This window comes from Rattus norvegicus, chromosome 16 (genome assembly GCF_021556685.1).
Source record: "Rattus norvegicus strain SHRSP/BbbUtx chromosome 16, alternate assembly SHRSP_T2T, whole genome shotgun sequence".
In the NCBI taxonomy this organism is placed as follows: domain Eukaryota; kingdom Metazoa; phylum Chordata; class Mammalia; order Rodentia; family Muridae; genus Rattus; species Rattus norvegicus.
Genome location: NC_141549.1, coordinates 86,908,925 through 86,921,011, shown reverse-complemented (window position 1 = coordinate 86,921,011; position 12,087 = coordinate 86,908,925). Strand labels below are relative to the sequence as shown.

The 12,087-nt window shown below is 46.2% G+C and overlaps 1 long non-coding RNA gene across 2 annotated transcripts; it reads left to right on the top strand.

Moving 5' to 3' along the window:
- Positions 1–1,615: 1,615 nt before the first annotated feature.
- On the top strand, positions 1,616–10,871 carry LOC102554684 (uncharacterized). Of its 2 annotated transcripts, none has more exons than XR_015640117.1 (3): positions 1,616–1,766; positions 9,183–9,247; positions 9,722–10,871. It is a non-coding gene; the product is annotated as an uncharacterized LOC102554684 (long non-coding RNA). The 2 variants fall into 2 exon arrangements; XR_015640118.1 differs by lacking the exon at positions 1,616–1,766 and adding an exon at positions 3,737–4,704.
- Positions 10,872–12,087: the final 1,216 nt, after the last annotated feature.

The window sequence follows — 12,087 nt, the reverse complement described above, 5'->3', positions numbered from 1 at the left end:
AAAGGCTCTGCCTTCTCCACGGCTCCGCCTTTCTCCACAGGCTCCTCTTCACGTGCTTGCCAGCCCTGGTCATGGAGCTACCCTCTAGCCTCACCTCACTGAGGACCCTGTGACTCACACTTTCTTGTTACCACTCCCGGAGTTCTGGTAGCTTGACCTCTTTGACAAGTTAGCTGTATCAGACCACACCCTGAAGATGACCAGGCAGAGACAGATAGAAAATTAAGGTAGTATTTTCACGTGGTATGCCTCTTTTCCCATCTGTTATGGGAGCTGACTTCACAAATCTTATTTTTGTGGACATTGGCAGTCTAAGTTAACAGCTACAAAGGACATGAAACATAATGTGAGTTAAGATGCCCGATGACATGAGTAATCAATATTTACAGAGTCCTGTGGTCACTAACGGTGTGCCTTCTCCTTTCTTCCCAAGTGGTGGAAACCTCACTGTGATGGGAGATTGGGTATCGAGCATGTGGGATGCTCTATGCTGGCCACGGCCCTCGAAACCTGATATTGTGTCTATTGTTGGGTGCTTGGTTACCGGCAGTGCATCCAGAAACAGGTTGGACATTACTATAGTAACACTAACTGAGGTTGTGAAGGAGGCTGAAGACCAGGAAGTACTGCCCTTTCAATCCCCACCATTCAGAGTTGGGAACATGAATCCAAGCAGAAGTCAGAAAACACAGCTTCCAGCTTCTCAGAAAGTCCTGGAGCTGCGGTTTCCAGGTTCACAGAGCCATGTAGACTGACTCCCAAGAGGTCCTAAGCCCTGTTCTCCCTAGCAGTTATAAACCAGGTGTGAACTCAGCATTCCCACCCTTGTGAAAGTGAAGCCCGGGGAGGGGTGCAGCTGAGCTGGAGGCACACCGCAGAGAGAACGCGTAAGGGATGACCTTCACACTCAGTCTGGGAGCAGGGTAGTGAATGAAGGCTGGTGCTTAGGTCCCAACTCTTTCTTATTGTGTGGAAGACCCAAGACAATGGAATGGGTTCAGCATGGCTTTAGAGGGGGCCATTGTCTTGTCATCTTCTGAACTTGCTCTTTGTAAGGGGACAAGGACAAGGGTCCATCTCCACTGGAGCCCATGCTTTCTTCCCTCCCTCTCTGCTGAGACCCAGACACCCAGATGTGCAGAAGAATCATCTGTAGCGTCTTTCCAAGTTTGCAGGGGGAAGCATGAGTTTGTTGTTGTAAAAACATAAAAAAAATTCCTTTTTTAACCCCACTAGATTCGGCACCACAGTGCTCCAAGCTATCTAGCAGATATCTTAGTCCCAGTCAGCAAAGCCTCTCACCTGCTTTGCTCCATCCCATATCACACTGCTGAAGGCCTCTCTCTGAGCCTGGCAGCACTCTCTCTACTTATCTAGTTCCCAAGGAAGGTTTCCATATCAGAAACACATATCCAACTCCGTGGCATGCCACACTGTCTCCCAAATTCAATTCTCCACAAGAAAGAACACACAACACAACAACCTCTGATCCAATTGATAGGATATAATTGCCCACCTAAACATACAAAGCCCCATACACATCCATCCCTTAAGAACATTCATAACAACCTGAAAAGGTACAGTGTGGAATCTTAACGTCAGCTTCCATGTTCTCTCTCAGTGGCTTCTCCACAGCCTTGTCCTCTCTTCCGTTCCTTCTCCTCCTCTTCCTTTAAACTTTTCTCCTGTCCATCCTTCCTTCTTGTCCAATGACAGGCCTCCTTCTATCCTGTACCTGCCTCACCTGTATGAGGACATCATCCCACGTGAGTTCATCTTCTGGTTGGTCCCTAGGGCACCAGAAAATCGTGGGTAAATATTCCTGGGAACCTATTGTACATCGAAGGCCAAATGTGAAAGGAGTGTGTGTGGATGGGCAAAGCCTCCCTGTATCCCCAAGTTTATAACTTAGGGGGTCTGAGACTCCAGACTCAAATCCAATCTTTCGGGGTTGGGGATTTAGCTCAGTGGTAGAGCGCTTGCCTAGCAAGCACAAGGCCCTGGGTTCGGTCCCCAGCTCCAGAAAAAAAGAGAAAAAAAATCCAATCTTTCAGACCACTGTCTTGTATGCTTTAGGGAAGGCAGATACAATGTATCTTAACTATGTGCTGGCCTCGTTGTGGCAAGGGAAGGCAGATACAATGTATCTTAACTATGTGCTGGCCTCGTTGTGGCATCTACACCGATGGTCGAAAGCCTCTGTCTGTGGCACTGAGTTTGTCCCCTGTGTGTCTGCAGGAGATCAGGGGACACAATATCTATGACGGCTGTGTACCATGTGATGCTGCATCCACAGCGACATCCAAAACCACAGAGATGATCCAAAAGCCACTTGATTCATTTCAACCCCCACCTTTCTCGAAAGGATTTTAGTGTGGTGAGGTCTTAGGGTTGTTATTGCTGTGATGAAAGAACCATAACCAAAAGCAACTTGGGGAAGAGAGCGTTTATTTCACTCACAGGGTCCACACAGTAATTCATCACCGAAGGAAGTCAGAACAGGAACTCAAACAGGACAGGAACCTGGAGGCAGGAGCTGATGCAGAGGCCATGGAGGGTGCTGCTTACTGGCTTGCTCCTCATAGCTTACTCAGCCTGCTTTCTAATAGATCCCGGGGCTACAGCCCATGATAGACTGGGCCCTCCCCCATCAATCACTAATTAAGAAGATGCCCTACAGGCTTGCCTGCAGCTCAATCTTAAGAAGGCGTTTCCTCAGCTGACTCAGATGACTCTAGCCGGCATCGAGTTGATATAAAACTACCCAGCCCTTGCGATTAAACAGGAAGTGTTCAAGCCGATGTCTAAAGTATACAACTAGGAGAAAATTATGAAGGAAGTCGGAAAGGGGGGGAAAAAAGAACTAAAATTGTTTTTCTAAAAAATGTGTTTAAAAAAGAAAAAGCAGGCTGAGAGTGGGACATGCGTGGGACCCTAGCACCTGAGAGGGGATGTGAGTTCATCCTGGGTTGCGCTGGCTTCTAGAGGGGAGGTCACGCAAGCTTCCCTTCTCCTCCTGTTATTCTAACAATTTACTATAATCCTCTCAAAAAAAAAAAAAAAAAAAAACCTAACAAGAATTCACAGAACTGGTAGGCACCGTTTAACAGAAACATGAAGGCGATCTACTTGTGCATGGATTCATCTGGCAGAGATGGATTAAGCTGCACCAGGGATGGTTTTACGGGCAGCAGGGAGAGCAGGTGGTTGCCTAGGGCAGCAGAATGCTTTAGTGACTGTCACGGGAGGGTCTGTAAGCTGTGAGGGGCTGTGTGGGCTTGTGTCTCCTTTCCCATCTTGCCTGGGGCAGCAGACTGCCAGCAGGCACCCCTGGGTGGCACATAGCAGAGGAACTCCTGAATGTGTTTGCATTGTTAATGAAGCTGGTCAGGGATGGCAGAGAAAGACCCTGTTTACTATTGTGTGTGCTTCTCCTGGGCCCTGAACATTTTGTCTCTGCGCTAAGCACAGATTCCCCGGAACAACTCAGGGCTAGAAGAGGTTAGAAGAGATGCCCCCAACAGCCTGACTTTGAAATTGTTGAGATGAAGGTCACATCTGGGGTGTGGCATAATAGACCAGAGGAGAGCAGGATTTATGCAAGTTCCCATCTTCCTGGATATATGATATATTGTAATATATATCGTATGTAATATATATATATATATATATATATATATATATATATATATATATATATCCACCACTGCCACCAATAACAATGACAACACCTCCACCACCACCACCACAGTCTGGTAGATTCAGCCGCAGTTGTTCTTATTCTGCATATGGCCCCTCACCTGCTGATGCCTTCTGCTTCCACTACCACGGAATCCAGGTTACCCAATCCCGAGGAAGCCTTGGGGAAAGAGGCTCAGTTCTGCAGTGCATCTTTATCTCATACTGGGGATGATTGGCCATTTTTTTTTTTTTTTTTTTTTTTTGCAGCAAGTCAGAGTTCAGAAAACACAAGGTCTTGGCCTGTTTGAGAAACGGTGGCCCAGGCTAGGTCCCGATCCTGGAGATAGCTGATTCTGTATTGTGTACGTTAGCCAGTTAAATTATCACTCTGAACTTCCAGTTCGCCAAGTCTTCAGGAGACAGAATGGGTCAGTCTGTACAGACGTGGCGAGAACCAACGAATCTTAGGAAATGCCAATGAAGACCGTCAAGGCAATTGGGGAAAGTCTATGGGGTCCACCAACAGTCACAGCTATGTCCTGTGTCGAGGACAATGCCCGCTACCATTGCAGTGGTTCTGAGGGGGAAGCTCGGGGATTCTGCTCCCAGTGAGGTCACTGTAGCCACAATAGAATGGTGTCTAGGGACAAGAGGAGACCAGGAAAGGCCAGCACAGCTCACTGAAGTTTCCAAACACTTCCATAATGTTAATCTTGTCCACTTGACTGGGTTCGCAATTGCCCAGAAGACACTGGGAGTGTCTGTGAGGATGTTAGGAGAGAAGCTTAATCAAGGAGGGAAGATCCACCTTGAGTGGTGGCACTGTAAGCTGTTGTCGGACTGAGCTTGGGGCAGGAAAGGAGCGATAGATCAGTGCACTGGCTTTTACTTTTGTCTCTGGGTTCCTCACTGCGGGAGCAGTGCCCAGTTGCCTTATGATGCCACGCATTCACCGCCATGATGGGTAGAATTCTCAAACTGTGAGAGGGATCAAAGCCTTCCTTCCTTGGTTGTTTAAATCAGGTACGTTATCAACAACTAGAAAAGCAACCAATCAGTGTCCTCTTGTGTAAGCAACCAATCATCAGTGTCCTCTTGTGTAAGCAACCAATCATCAATGTCCTCCTGTGTAATCAACCAATCAGTATCTTCCTGTGTAGGGAACCAATCAGTTGTCCTCCTCCGTGTATACTCTGGAGTTTGACTTGTTTTCAAGGAGCTTCTACCCAGACTCAGTAGGTTTCTTCTCTCTTTGAAAGTCATTTTAATGTTGCTGGCTTCCCCCAAGCCCCCGTGATTTTTTTTTTTTATTGTTTATTTGGTTTTCTGTTTTGTTTTGTTTTTAAGTTTTTCCCAATTAACAAAATGTACTGTACAGGTAGAGCTCGAGGGACTTATTTTTATGTCAGCATGCCTACCACATATTTCACTCTTATTACCATTAATGGGAACTTCATATGCATATCAATGGGAGAGAGTCCCCTGCAGTAGTCAGAGTGAATAAGCTTCATTAATGCAGTATTATGGCTGATTTGTCCTGAGAAAATGCATTTAAGCCTAAAGGGTTTGAATAAATCTGCCAGCAGAGATAAACAGCTCAAAAGGATTGAAAGACAAGTGTGCCTGGACTTCGGAGCCTGCACTGGAGGCCCAGGACCAAGGCTTCGGGGAAACGTGGGGGCTCTTTAAGAGAATTGCAAAACGCCTGGTGTCTACAGGACATGAAGGGCCAGGGATGGGGGTGGGGGAGGAGGTCAGCTGTGGACGCTCAACACAAAGCTTCATTTTGCCAACACAGAAAGTGGCAAAGGCCCCAAGGGGGAGGGGATGGTCGTTTCTGCAGCTTCACTTGATAAACGTGACACCACGGTGTATTTGTAATAGTTAATAAGCCAGCAATGACTCTCTATTAAACATATCGCCTGTCCTTCAGAGACCCTTAACTTTACCATCTCTTCTGATTCGGGCTTCCACCACACATTAATTCATCCTGCCTCCCCAGGGTGCTGCTGGCCAGGGACATCTCTCAGTTTTTCCTTATTATGGATAAGTGACTTGGAGGGCCGCTGGGCTGGCATTTTGTAGACTGTCTGCGGAATCTGCCTAATGGCTTTCTCATGATGGGAGTAGAGTTATAGGTTTGTGTGGGGCAAATGGGTGGAGCCACCACACAGAAGAACCGGTAAGGTTGAATGAGTTCAGTTCCCAGAAATCTCAGACTTGAGATCCATTTCTGTTACCTGCTCTGGAACGTGTAACCAGGACACCCCACTGAGAAGCTCATGGCAATCAGTCACATCCAGGGAAAACACCTGAAATTCTTCCCCCACGCAAATAGAGTATTGCTAACGTCTCAAACTGAGCCAATAGGAAACACCTGCCCCTAAATCCCTCCCTACTCATGGATATTTGTATATTCAAAGCACACAAGTTATTTCACCAAGGATCCTCTGAAAGTAGCTGTTTTACTGAGCTGTACACTTGGGGAAGAGTTCTCTCTCCCAAAGCATTCATAGCTGGATCTTGGACCTACCTGGCTGGCTAGGCTAACACCTCTTCTGCCTCTGTTGCTGGTGCAATTGCTGGTGCAGACATTGGATGGCAGTGGGATCTGTGCTATCTGTTCTGCAGAGGCCGCCCAGATCTCCTAACTTCCCTTTGGAGAGCTGCTGGCCCCTAGCCTCGTGGAACCTATTTATCTGGGCTCCGCTTGGCTCTCTTGGTGAACAGTGGACGACAGGCTAGTTGGAAGGTTCTGTTTCCACTGCCTGTGCCACAGAGCTGTGGCTGAGAGTTACTGCTGTGGACATTGACCTTGCTCGTGGGCACCAGGCACCACTGGGCTTTTCCAGTGAGGCGTTTGTTCCTTAGAAGGAAGCTCCCACTCTCAGGGTAAGCTCGTCTTCCTGGAGGCTGACACACATACCTGAGTTAATGGGAATGCTTTTCTGTGTGACCCGTTTCTCTACTCGTTCCCCTTATAGACTTACTCAATAATTTATTTGTGTCGATATGGGTCAGTGACTACGTATTTTATATTTGGATTTAAAAAAAAATCAAAGAATACTTCATACATTCTGTTTTCCAAATTATTTTACTAGCCTGCAAATTTATTTAAAAAAAAAAAAAGAAGAAACATTTCTAGGAGTGACATCATTGACCAAAGAGTATGTATACCTTACATTTGAATAAATGCCCATACTTCCCCCTAGAAAATTATTTCCATTTTTGTTTTCTCCAGAAAATGGGAGAACATCTGCTTCCTGGAATCTCTGAGAACTCTGTGTTAGAAAATCTATTGAAGTTCACTAAAAAAAAAAAAAAAAAAAAAAAAATCATTGTGGTTTTGATGTGTTTTATTATTTGTTAATTAGGTTTAATTAATGAAATTAATTTAATTCTAATGTCTGCAGAAGTGGTTTAGATCCTTACTTTATTTCCATAGATTGAATTCTACCATTATTTTCCAGTTTATGATTGTTTCTCTATTGTTTATAATTATTTGTTTTACAGTATTTATAAAACATAAATACATTGTGCCTCAAACTTAGAGTCTTTAACCAGCACTGTGAATGGTGCTGTTTTGCGAGGTTACAGAACCTTTACAAGGAGGAGTCTTGATGGGGGAAGAAAGTCAGTAGGGCGGGCTTTGAGAGTGTGTGGCCTTAGCCACTGTTAGTACGTCTCTCGGCTTCCTATGTGTGATTGACATGTGAGCGCTCAGCTTCCTGCTCTTGCACCTGCTCCACCTGTCTCTCTCTCTGGACATTAAGAATGTTCCTGCTTGAGCCCTAAGCTCAAATAGCCTCTTTCTTCCATGTAACTCATGAAAGTTCGCAGTGGTTCCTCAGGACTCCAGGTCAGCTCACTAAAGATAACCCTACATTTGAATGTGTATGCCTGTCCTCTCCCCAGTGCAAGTAAGTGAGCAGGAACAGCTGAGGCTCCCCAAATCAGAAAAGTTCATAAAGACAACACGTTTTCCAAACACAGTGGGGGTTTACCCAGACATTTAAAAAATAGTGAAATTAACAACATTTGCGGGAAACATTTGGGGAGTGTGAATTATGTTAAACGAAATAAATCAGACCTGTTGATGGAAATAAAATGGGAGAGGTAGACTGGCAGAAAGGAGGGAGGGCAGATGTGATTAGGATGTAAGGTGAATGAATAAATACGGTAATGGAAAAAAGATAGAAAGACAAAGAATGAAAGGAAGGAAGGGAGAAAGGAAGGGAGGGAGGGAGGAAAGAAAGAGAAAGAAAGAAAAAGAAAGAAAGAAAGAAAGAAAGAAAGAAAGGAAGGAAGGAAGAAAGAAAGAAAGAAAGAAAGAAAGAAAGAAGGAAGATGGAATCCTCTGACGCGTGGTTCTTCTACCTCACGCATGAGAGGATATGTCTGAGCTCTGGGACCTCCTTGCTTGGCTCCCTGAATCTGAAGGATGTTTGCTGCTTTATAATAAAGAATCCATTCCCAGCATCAGAAGCATAGAGCACCTGAAGGCGAGATGTCCTCGCTGTACCTTCACAGTAAAGCACTTGACTTCTTCACCACAGAAGTGTAAGCCTTTGCTGTTTTAAGCCACCGAGCTTTGAGCCGTTTGTTAGGTAGCAGCCAGCAACTATTAGAGTTGTTTTCCACCCTGCCTGCAGCCTGGAGAAGCATGGCAAGCTTAGCTTTTCTCTTTATCTCCCTTGAGGGGAATTTTTGATGTGCATTCTATGGCAGGGATAATAGTGCCTCCTCTCAAAGATGCCTACGTCTGAATCTCCAACGGGCGTAAAATGTTCCCTTAAAACGGCAGAAGGGACTTTGAAAATGTCCAGGTCTTACAGAAAAACAGTTATCAGGGAGCTTTGTCAGGAGGAAGCTGTTGTACCAGGCAGAGAGGGGACCACGGACAGGGGTCAGAGAGATCTGAAGATGCCCTGAGTCTGACTCTGACGATGAAGAAGGGAGTTATAGGCAGAAGTGTGGATAGTCTGAGACGCTAGGAGATGTGATGTGACCCTCTCCGAAACTTCCAGGAGCATCACAGCTCAGCAGATGCCCAGGTTTCAGTCTACGACTAACTGGAACCCTGACCTCCAGGACTAGGAGCGAGCTCTTAAGTATCTGTGTGTTTTCCTACAACAGCAAGAGGAATCCAAGGCACCTTCTAAGTCGGGGATTCATTGAATGTCTCTCTCACGAGGATCTTCCTTGGGATGTTAAGCAAGCAAGCACCCTTTGGAATGGGGAACGCGGGTTCTTAGCTTGTGGAATACAAGGAGGTTTTAAAGTGTGTGCACTTGTTCCTGTTTTGGAACCGAGCGCAGGCAAACGGTTGGATGTTCTGACCCCGTTCGCAAGCAGAGGCTTTGTCTACGTCTACTTTACTTTCTCTGTCTCCTGCTTGTCGTGGCCACTGCTGAATCACAGTCACTGTTCCCTTCAGCTCTGTCTCTGACTGGCTGTCATTTTTTGGTGTGTTTAGATGTTTTTTTTCACTCTCTCTCCAGCTCACAGAGCATCTCCATCTGCCACTCGACACACCGTGTGAGCTACCACCGCGTCTCTTCTCTCGGTGCGTCCGCAAAGATGGTGGTGCTGGTTGGTCCCCAGCAGGGAGGTAGAGTGAGCTATAACTTACCCTCTTTGGTCATTTGGTCATAGTGGGGATTTTTTGCTTGTTTGTTTGTTTTATAGTACATATTTTCATCAGGGAACTAATTTGTCAGCCTTCTCGCTCCACCAGAAAACCCACACCATCTCTGTGTGCCCTGACAGTCTCTAGCTTTTCTCTGTTTTGAGTAAACTGTCATAAATGTGCTGTGTGGAAAACATAAAGGAACACCTTTGACTCCTTCCACAACGTCAGGAATCATCAAATAACATAAATTCACTAGGTATGAAAGTTTCAACGACAGTGATTTGCCTGACAATCCTACTCTTCTTGGTGGGACCAGCCCAAGGGAACAGTTTACTTTATTCCTATCTTACCAACATTAATTTCAGATCACACGCCACTGAATAAATACATCTTTCTTCATATTTTCAGGTTACAGGTGACTACTAAGAATTAAAGGCACAGAGATTCAAAGAGCCCCTAAGGAGCCACGACTAGGAAACCGAAGGGAAGGAACAGGATCTGTCTACTGTGATAACACAGTAAACCCGAAATGAACTCTGCAGAGGCCAGAGCAGCTGCAGCTGAGGGTGTGGAAGATTGAGAGCAGAGGCGTTGAGCTGAGCCTAGCTGCAGAGATAAAAAGGGCAAGACCATGTTCAGGTGAAGGAATGGAAAGAACAGATAAATATCCAGAGGACGGGTGGTCCAGACTCAAGTAATCCTGTCAACAGCAGGAATGGAGCCTGGCTGAAGCCTAGGAAAGCTGGAGTCCCCTGCCTCTTGGTCCTTGAGGTACACATCAGGTGTCAGACGGCAGCTGGGTGGGGCCTCTGCCATCAGATTGCCAGATGGCTACCTTTGCACTGGGTCCAAGTGAAGGAGTTGTACCCTCTCTTTGTCTGTACATAAGTGGTGCCCACCAGACTGTATTCTGTGTTCACTAAGGCGTGTGGGTATCCTCCACCCTCAAAATGGAACCCAAAGCTATTTATGGAATATAGTCTTTCAGGGTGAGAAGCCACTGCTCTATGCAACGCGAGGTCACTAAGAATAGGACACTTGATACCAACATGGACACAGAGGGACCCCCCCTCCCCAATGGGGACAAAGACCCTAGCTCTGGACTGTGGGAGTCCCAACACCAAACATGGCTGTAAGAGTGCAAATCAGCCTCTTACCTCTTGCTTTCTCTAGCGAGATGGAGTGGCCTAGCATGGCCTCCAGTGAAGCATCTCTCTGCTGACATCTGCTCAAGGGGCCACCGAAGACAACTTCTGACTTCATTTGTTGGTTCCCCAGCAGCTCTTCGAGAAACTTTCTCAGAGGGAGACTCCGTCTTGAGTCTCTGCCAGGAGCAAGTGGGATCGACGCTCAAGGTTCCCTCTCACCTGGATCTGCCTTACATCCGAGAGGTGGACTTTGTTGGCCTTTCCTGGATCCCAGAACTATAGGGGTACACACTCACGGCTTGCACACTGACTGAAGTGGCTCTTGAGAAACACTCTACATGGCTTCTTCTGTCTTCCTTTCGTTTTGGTTTCTTGAAACATGAGGGTCACATATGTTCGTTTTGATTTTTGAGTTGGGATTTATTTCTAGACATGATAGGAGGAGAGAAATTTCAACTCACTGAATCCATTCAAAAGCAGAATGGCTGGCTCATCAGCCAGGCCTCCATAGGGCTTCTGGCTTGTTTCACAGCACGTCTAAGGGCGAAGTTTCCATGATTCCTTTCTCACTGGCTTATCTGCACACTTCCCCTCTGGTTAGATCACTCGCTAATTAGAGAAGCATGTTTTCTATGGCCTCATGTAAGGCAAGCATCTAACTGAGCTTAATCTCATCAGAACCCTTTGGCCCAGCACTAATAACTTCCTCCCACTTTCCTATCTGTGCATTAATCACTGTGTTTGGAAATGGTTATCAGTCGTTCATAGCTCATCCTGTTTTGCTTTGGGTCTGTTCTTCCTGGCCTGTGTTTTGGGACACATCCGGGTGTACAGTTTCTTGTCTATGGTAGCCTAGCTGTGTTTGTCCAGCTTTTCCTCCCCGCTGTCTATTAGCTTGAGGTATCAGCAAATGATCCTGGATCAGAGAACCATGATGGGTCCTTGGACCTGTGTGTGTGTGTGTGTGTGTGTGTGTGTGTGTGTGTGTGTGTGTGTCTGTTTGTCTGTCTGTCTGTGTCTGTGTGTGTCTGTGTCTATGTGTGTCTATGTATGTATCTGTATCTCTGTGTGTGTCTCTCTATGTGTGTGTCTCTGTGTATGTCCATGTGTGTGTGTGTCTGTGTGTGCTTACATGTGACAATTCCTATGAGTCCTTCAGGCATTTGGAGAAGTCCCTCATGTGCACCCACTAGGCGTCCTGTGCCCACTCCTTTGTCCTCTGGGTCTGCAAAGAAGGTTGGAATCATGTGGGGATAACACGCTCATGTTCCTTCCACCTGGGATGAACTTCATCAGCGCCATGTCAGAAGCCTGGCCTTCCCTCGGAGATAGACCGAGATGCAGATGTACACAGCTTGCAGAGGCCAGGTCGACCTGCATGAAGTGGACAGCTATTTCAGTATTTGCCAGGAAACAGTGCAGACATATTTGGTTTCAAAACAATAGGTATATTGGACATAAATGTGACGCCCAGAGGTTATGCAATATTTATCTGGAACTTTTGAATTTCCCAGGTAGATAGATGCAAATAGAACATCAGAAAGAAGCAGCACGGGAAGAGATGTTGGGCTCTTGTCCATCTCTCTCTTCCCTGTGGTTATTCTGCTAGCATGAGTCATCGTGACA